Here is a 9088-nt window from a genome sequence, read left to right as displayed (position 1 = left end):
AGAGAGAAAGAGAGAAAGAGAGAAAGAGAGAAAGAGAGAAAGAGAGAAAGAGAGAGAGACTATGCCACTACCAGAAAATAAGTCCCTTTGAGTAGCTCAGATTAATGTAAGATTTCACAACCATGCTATAAACCTTCCTGAAACTATAAGGAAGAAAAAAAAAAACCACACCATGCAAATGTGATGTGTGGTCATAAGTGCCATTCCACTGGATCTAGCTCTGCCTACACATTCACACACCTTGGTTAACATAGCACAGATACTTTCTTCCACACTTCCCCCCCTTATTTCTACCACCAAATGGATGTTTCTCAAAGAACCAGTCTCCCCCAGAAGTCCACTCCAAATAAGTAGAGACAGCCACAGAAAGTTCTACCTTCCATTCTCCGATCTTCAAAAAGCACAGTCAAAACCACCACTGACAAAGCACAATCACAACAGAAGTTTCAGAGAATAGAGTTTTATGATATTCCTAATGCAACAGCCCACTGTCTGTTCTCTTCCTTCTGACAAGCACAAGGATAACAGCAGCTCTGATGTAAAGGCTGTTTCAGTAGCTATTCACTCTGAGTATTTACAGAAACCATTCGAAAACAATCTTTTGCAGTAGGCAAGTGGTCCAGTAAACCATAAAAGGTGTCCATAATATGTCCATTAAACTTTTGGTGCTGTAAAAACACTTCATTGCGCTATTAAGACAAGGAGGATGATCACCTTTCATAGATAGTTTCTGATTGCATACAGCTCATTCCACAACTCCCTCCACAAAGTAACAGGGGAGACAGATATTAATGGACACTGGTGAGCAGATTCAAGCTGTCCACAGACATCTGGAGTTCCCTGCAATTTCTGATGCAGTTCCACAACACACCAAAGCTACAACTACCTGCTTCTGGACAATTATGGTGCCAACAATTCCTGTTGTTAACACCATGGCTTCACCAACTTTGCAGCTACGGGTTGGCAGGGATGCCACCAGGGTGCTTGGTGCACCGTGGCCATGATATGCTGCAACATCCCACTAGCACCAGCCTCAGCATCCTCAGCATAGCTGCCAGAGTGATACCAGCTCTCCTTACATCAACAAAGCTGTACTCGTACATTACAGCTGGAGTTTTAAGCACTTTACGTGGAGTGTCACTTACCTGAGCAGCAGCCTGTCTGCTCTGGAGTTGCTACTATTGTTAACACTGACAAAGATCAAAAGCTTTTAGCAATCAGAGATTTCTCAAGAAATGCTTTAACAATATTTCCCCAATATATGACAGGCTTCTGCAGCTTTCTACATCATGTTAGCAGTTAACAGACCTAGCACCAGTCAACACTATGTTTTGGAGTCCACTGCATAATGCCAGAGATGTCCACAGGCTTTGTAGCTTTGCCTCCTGTCAAAATCACATCTGTCTGGGGCAAAAAGACATCAGGATTGCAGCCAGAGGCAATCTCCCCTACTCCTCTGGGTTTATTTTTTCTAAAACATAAATAGTGACATCAGCATGAACAACAACTACAGGTAATAAAAAAAAAAAAAAGAAAGAAAACAATGGATAGGAATACAAGACTGAAGAGAATTGAGTTTGTTCTTCAATATGCAGTGACACCACACTGTTTAAGCAGAAGCCTTGGAAGAAATAAGTTACCTATCAGCTCAGAATGGAGGAGAAAAACAAAAAAAGCAAGTGCTTTTTCGTTTCATTTTGGCATCCCCTCGCCAAGCTTCTAGAATGAAAGGTATGAAACAGTCCTCAGGCATAACACCTCAGGCTGCAATCCTGTCCGTTTTCATAAGCTAAATGAGGCTGGGCTGGGTCAGCACAGGACAGACCTCCTCCAAAGAGGACCGTCGCTACTGGGTGTGCTGGGTGGGAACACCATACCCCAGGTCTGGCAGGAGTGCTGGGGGAAACCCACATACCTTCCTTCATCTAACCTCAGCTGACCAGTGACCCGGCCTCCCACTCATCCCAGATGAGCAGTGTCTCAAGGCTCCCCTAAGCATCACTGCCGTCCAGCATCAGTTTTCTTTCACAACCACCACCACCAGCTGCTCTCTCACCTGCACAAGCCCTCCCACAGCCTTCTAACACCCGGCTCTCCCACCCTGGCAGGGTGAAGCACACACGACCACAGCCACAGCCCTCGCGTGCAGGTTACTAAGGCTGTGCTGAACCTTTCCTTCCTCCGCTTTTAGACCCACCTTGGGCACATTACACACATCACTATCTCTAGTGACCCAGCATGATGCCTCCACGTGCTGCTTTCCTAGCTGTTAAACGTCAGCTCGTCAGCACAGCAATGATTCTTCTGAGGAGGAAGGCACTTCAAAGAAAGTCTACAAGCAAAGACAGCGTGCACACCATGCTCCAGGAGGCTACATGATCGTATCAAAGCTGCCGGGATGAAAAACTGACATTTGTTAAATAATGGGAGGTCACCTAGAAGATCTCAAAACACTGCATGCAAAAATCTTATTTTGACAAGAAATTAAGAAACTCTATAATCAGGCCTTATTATCTAACCTACTGCCTTGACGTGATTTATAAAAGCACAAAGTGCATGCAACTCCAACCGCCGCAGAATCCTCCCTCATTCAACCAACATGTATACATTTAATACTATCCTAAATAGCCACGCATGTACAGCAAAGCCTAAAAAACTTCAAAGTATTTACAGCGCTGTATAAACAGAGTGCTATTCTCAAAGCCTTGCAACTGTCAAATCAAAGCTACCTTTCACAAGAACATTCAGAAGCATTTCTCCTGGATGGTGGCTATTTGCCTGACAGTTTCAACTTTCAATCCCCAACCACAAGAAGGTTAAGGGCTTTTTTTTTTTTTTTTTTTTTTTTTTTTTTTTTTTTGAGGCAGAAGAGAGCATTTTCTTGCTAACAAGCTGTCAAGCCATTTCAGCCTGAAATTCTTCACTCCCTTCTCATTCATACACATAAAATGCTGCAGAAAATTTCAATTCTGTTTGCACGGATTCTGAGAAGAGCTCCTGCACATCGAGGATGGCCTCAACTCTACTGCAACAGCTCCAATTGCAGAAGCTGCAGCTGCCCTTCTTTGACAGGCTACAGCTTATATTACACTGCAAATACACCTCTAATCAATCCCCAAACAAAACCAGATCAGTATGTAGATAAACCACTGCAATTCTGTAGGCAAAGAAACAGCCGTATCGAGATGCCTGAAGAAGTCACTTTAGCAAAATGCAGAGGGTAGAGCTAAAGAGTAAGCTAAAGAAGAGTCCATGCTTGACCTTACCCATGGTTTTCAGCAGTGAGCTACCAAAAGAGAATATTCCATCATATTCTGCACCAATCCATACACACCACATAGGTGGCAAAAACTCTTTCGTGAGCCGTACTCAAGTAGAAATGCAGATCTAAAGCATTTTGTGGAGCGGAAGTAACACAGTCTAGTCAATAAATCACAGGCATATTAAGAGGCTGGTTTTCTTCTCAAGTTCACCACAAGATCCAACCTCACCTGGCTTTGAAAGGTATCATAGGTAAAACAGGTACCTGCAACCTCTGTTCCAGAAGTACAAAGGGCACTTGGGGACCATGCAGTGACAAGATGGACAAATGTTGCTGAGCTCTCCAACTCTGCTGATGCACACAGGCATCCCTCTACCAAGGTAAGCAGCAGGAATATAGTGGCACTCCTTTCTTAAAAGGCCCAACAGTCAGACAAACTGGACAGCCAGCTCAGAGGAGCTGCTCATGTTCCTGAATCACAACTACTCCGACCTGAATACAGAAGGAAGCAAACACTCCTTCCATTCCGTATGCAGTTAAATTATCACATATATCACACTCTCTTTTGGCCACAGGTTGCCAAAAATCTCTAAGGAGCACTTAAAATCACTATTGTTTTCGAGACTGAGGCACCCGATTCTCAATGATTCTCAGTGAACTCTCAGAGGACATTGCTCCAGCACCTCTCAGCCTTGCTTTGTTGAGATAAATTGTGTCACATGTAAAGCATACTTGCCATTCTCTCTCCTTCAAAAGCATTTCATTGATTCCAACCAGGCTTCAGAAACAAGCACACAAACAAACCAGCCACCTTACAGTGACACTTCTCATCTCCGTTCCCTATTCCACAAGCTCCTTCTTCGAGGCCAAGCAAGGAACAGCACATCTCTGATTTTAAGTCTCTCTGAAAAACAAGGGATCTTGGAGCATGTTCAGCTACCTGAAACAGATAAGACTCATTCTTAAAATACAGTAGACTGCAATTTCCTAACAGCCTTTAAAATGAATTTAGCGAGTGTCATCAAAGAAGAAAAAAAACAAAGCTCTGGGGAACAACTCACAGAAACAGGAGTGAAGCAAACATAACTCAGGGAGCAGCAGGTCACTTTCCACCATGGTCACGGTTTAGAATCTCAGACCAGATTTCAGGAGGGTCACCAAGATAAAACCAGAACCCATGCAATTTACAGGCACATCTCCAATTCTGGTACCAATCAAAGTTTCCAGAGAAGCGTGCAAGACCGCCATGGTAAAAGCAGGCAAAACAACCCCTGCCCTCCCCCTCTTTTCCCAATATAGAAGCACATCTGTTAGAGCAGAATAAAATCAAGGTTTAGACCACAGGCTTAATACTTCTTCCAAAATTTTTACTGTCACTGATTATGATAATTGAATATTCTTCATATTCCTACAGACATCTGATCCTTTTAACTCTTGTTGAATTCTTGCTCCTGATGATTCTCACAGCGTGAGTTTCGCTGCTTAATTGCAACCACGCTAAATATTCTATCAGCAATTTACACTACATGTTCTGTATCATCAGACGGCCATGAAGCAGCAGAAAATTCTCCATAGCTCAACAGCCACGCTTCCCTTTTTGCCCCCACTAACACTTAACCGTGGCTTCTCTTTTCATACGCAGCACACACGTTTGGGGATGAGAAACACTTTTGGCAGAAAGGATGAGCTGAAGGAATCATTCTCAGGCAAGAGAAGCTGTAACAAATAGGTGTAAATAACATTTAGCAAGTTTAGCAGACTCTTAGGGGTACAGTTAGGTGAGCGTTCCTTTTGGCAGCAATGCCAGCTGAAAAGACTGCAGCTACCAAGATTGACTTCCACCCCTGCACCACGCTGTCTGATGTGCCAGTACCACCGCATGCCTGGCCAAACACCAAACTACTTTGGCAAACTGATCCAGGCTAAATATAACTTTTTTTTTTTTTTTTTTTGGCCAGGCTACTTATAGCCCTTGATTGGTCCCTTGATCCATTTCAGCATCCAGCTGCTCAGGCAGCACTGGCACGAAGGAAGGACTGGTGCAGGGTCCAGCAGCCAGGCTCCTCAAAAGCCAGCTGTGCCAGAGAAAGAACCGCTCACAGGCATGTGAACAGCAGGTAGACAGGCCTAAAGGCAAGAATGCAGACAGAAAATGCAACCCCATTTCTGAAAAAAAAAAATATGAACGATGCTCGTCTTAAAGACAATATTGAGACAGTTAATTTGGATTCAGCACACCTTTAAATATCATCTCATGTCTTGCTGTTGCTACAGAGTTAGCCAGTGTTTGTAAGATGTCCTGGTCTTAAAGGAAACTTCCAAATTCTCCCAACAGATGTGTTTGGAGGTTTTTTTTTGCTCCAATTAGTCAAGATCTGCAATCCCAAACTCTGTGCTTGCACAGTCCTGCCAAAATGAATATCCAGTTCCAAAAGAATTAAAACAGAAGAAGAAAAACATAACAAGACAAGCAAAGGTACGGGGAAAGGCATTCTAAACGACAGGCACAGCAGTACTCAGACCAAAGGAAAAAAAGAAAAAAAAAAACAGCAAAAAAAACCTCCTTCCATTCACAAAATGCACTCAAAACCTGAGTTAACACCTTCATTTTGCCAGCAGGAAGACTAGAGGGACTCCAGCTGAGCTTGTAAGCAGGAAATCCTAGCCCACAGCAAATCTTGCTGGGTTAAAGGACTTGATATCTATGTAAACAGACCACAGACCTTACCGAGGCACCGAGATTTCTGTGAAGTCCAAGGCCATGCAAACTAGATAGCAGGATTTTATGAAGGCTGCCTGCCTTGCTCTGAAGAAATCCTGGTAAACTTCTAGAAAGTGGGAGAGATCAAATCCTGCTGGGTAACATAGTTGACATTTAGGATGTGAATGAGTTTGAATACTCATTTGAGCATCGGTTTCTCCCTAAGATAAAGATAAGGAATTTGTTGTTTGGGTGTTTTTTTTTTTTTTCCACTGAATTTATAAAAGACCAACTCTAAAGCCACACACACAGTTTGCAAGGCAACAGAACTGCCTAGTGTGTTAGGAACTCAAGAAGAAACAGAAATCTAGAAAAAAATCCAGTAGAAATAATGGAAATTCAACATATTACAGAGCAGTAAGTCTTTGAACGGCTAGAAATGGACTAAAGGTTACTCCATTCTTATCCACCTCGTACGTACAAATCACCCACAAAAAAACCATTGCACATGAATATTTTAGCCTTGTGGCTTATAGGTGCCTCAGTTTCTGTATTTGGATATTCAGTGACAAATGCAGTTCCTTTGGCTGTGGACTAACTGAAAATACTCCAAGTACGTGAACTGGGAAGGCTCAATGCAAGATGGGGAGGGAGGGAAGCGTGGGGAAGAGTCCACATTCTTTGTATTCATAATATACAGAACAGGTCTACAAAGTTTCTGGTTGTATGAACAGAAACCTATTTATTTTCTTCCACATTAAAATTCAGGTCCTGCCTAGAAGACCGTGTTGACCGACAAACAAGTGAACCGATCACAAGAGCCAAAAGAAAAGCATCTTCCCCAAACCTCACAAAAGCTCCAAAAGACACCATGCACGCACCCTTCCCCCGCAAGAAAATGGTTACAACTGCATTGTCATATCCCTGCTATTTCCCTCGCATCACAGCAGAGCACATCTTATCTCAAAACAATTCTATGGCATCTACGAAGCAAATGATTTGCCTCGGAAAGAAAAAGATACATACCGGGAAGTCAGAAACATAACTTTTACCACACGCTGTCAAAACACGTGCATGTACGCATAGATAAAGCACACCCCCAAAAGAATTGCTAACACTAACCTGACCAAAGACTGAGCAACTGAATAGGAAGGGGGGGGGGAACTTAGACAAAAACTTGTTTAGGGTTTTTTTTTAGTTGGTTTTGTTCACACTTATTTAACGTCAATGATTGATTAACATTTTGGATAAAGGAGGTCTTTGTTAATGCTTCAGCATCTCCACCCCTTCAATTAAGGTGTTAAGAGTTCACAACAGTGCAGTGAGATCCAAGATCCCAAGACCCCTTTGCCACAAAAAAAAAAAAAAAAGACTGGAAAAACCACCATCAAAAGCCCCACCTCAATGGGAAAATTCCCAGATCCCAAAACTGCCACCCTTGCTAACTCTAACTTAAAATACAAATGCTGTCTTTCTTTTGTTGTTTGAGGAGCAGCCAGCAAGGGGAGAAAAATATGAGCCCTTGAGCTATTCTTATGCTCTGAGTTAGAAAAAAGGTCACATTCATTGCAAATAATCTTTCTTGGAGATCGGTGCTAAGTGAAAACAAAAACAAAAGAACCAAAACAGAGCCATTACACCAATGGTGTGATATCACACCGACTGTAATATCTCACTGGAGCAGCTCCTATGATTTCCAACAGAAAGCTGATCAAGCTGCTGTGGTATTCGGACACGTGCACTCGTGCTGGATGAAGGCACAGCAGCCGCCTGCCAGCCCTTACACGGCTCCACCAGCCCCACACCTGTAGCACCAAGTCACTGCAAACAGGCCTTACAGCCCTAATATACAGCTGGAGAGAGGTGAACAGAAAGAAGACAGGACTAAAGCTCTTTAGGTATGTCACTTCTTTCATTCCATACCCTGTGGGTTGTTTGTTTTTTCTTTTTATTTGATTTCACATAGCGCATTGCTTAGCTTCCCAATACTTGCTTTTGTAACGTGTTGAGCAATCACTGACTGAATGTTAACTTCCAACAAAATAGAAGAAAATAAGCTTCACTTCTTTTCCTGGTTTTAAAGGTTGATGCATTTAAGGATGCTTCACCACTCCTAGAGTGTATGTGTGGGCTTTTCATGGAGAAATCCAGGACAAAATACTTACAAAGGAAAATAAAAACATTGCTGGAACCCCTCAAAACTGGAAGAGCTGTTTTCTCCGCTTCCTCTAAATCTATTTCGGCAGCAGAGTAGCCTGTCATCCACAAGGCTTGGTGAGACAAACCTGACTTGATACAGCCTCCTCTCCTCAGCCCCAAGTCAGTGAGGTTAAAACTGCCCCAACCAAGGAGAAGCTGCTGCTTTCCAAGGTGAGTGCTAGAGACCTGCTGCTCCTCTCGCAGAAGGCAACAGTCTTGTTCTGACTGCAAGCAAGGTCTGGCATCTAGAGAATAAAAGCATCTTCCCTTTCATGCTGGCAGGCTTAGAATTGTTCCACAATCAACTCCCTACTTTCACTTATTAGTTGATACTTCTCTTTGCTTCATGCCAATTTCCTAACCAATTGCTCATTCTGTTTAGTGCTAAGCCACCACTAACCACCTAACTATACCACCTTCATGTTTTGTGCCCAAACAGTAACCCACAGTTGACTGTCACATCTGATTCTCCCCACCTGTGTCCTGTGTCATGCTTTGTCTACTCTCTCAGAACACCATACATCTCCCACATCCCAAATGTTCAGCCATCATGCAGTACATGACAGCCTCAGGTAGAAGGTTGGACCACACAGAAGAACAGGACACTCTTTCATCCCAGAAGTGGAGCCTCACTGCTTGCACGTACCTACCTGTCCCATCATTTCCCTTACCATCTGGACTCTACAGCATTCTTGAACAGGCTGCCTAGAGAAGCTGTGGATGCCCCATCCCTGGAGGCACTCAGTGCCAGGTTGGATGGGGCCCTGGGCAGCCTGAGCTGGTGGGAGGCAACTCTGTCGATGACAGGGGGTTGGAACTGAGTGGGCTTTAAGGTCCCTTCCAACCCAAGCCATTCTCTGATTCTTCCCATCATACAACCCTGAACAATCTCATGAACTTGCCGCATCTCTTCAGAAGCCTCCCTC

At 43.5% G+C, this 9088-nt stretch overlaps 1 protein-coding gene across 5 annotated transcripts in view; it reads right to left on the bottom strand.

Annotated features, from left to right (window-relative positions):
* Window positions 1-9088, bottom strand: part of BCL9 (BCL9 transcription coactivator) — a 30019-nt gene that overhangs the window by 19326 nt on the left and 1605 nt on the right. Inside the window, exon 1 of one of the 5 annotated variants that reach the window (XM_042809941.1) lies at window positions 4074-8930. The exons of the other annotated variants lie outside the window; for them this stretch is intronic. The gene's annotated coding sequence lies outside the window, so the exon portion shown is untranslated. Of the gene's footprint in view, window positions 1-4073; window positions 8931-9088 lie in introns of those variants that run through there. 5 annotated transcript variants of the gene reach the window in all.

Source organism: Centrocercus urophasianus, unplaced genomic scaffold, assembly GCF_019232065.1.
Source record: "Centrocercus urophasianus isolate 14NV4802_14NV808 unplaced genomic scaffold, USGS_Curo_1.0 seq_12, whole genome shotgun sequence".
NCBI classification, from domain to species: domain Eukaryota; kingdom Metazoa; phylum Chordata; class Aves; order Galliformes; family Phasianidae; genus Centrocercus; species Centrocercus urophasianus.
Note: the sequence above shows the minus strand (reverse complement) of the source record. Positions and strands in the feature narration are given on the sequence as shown.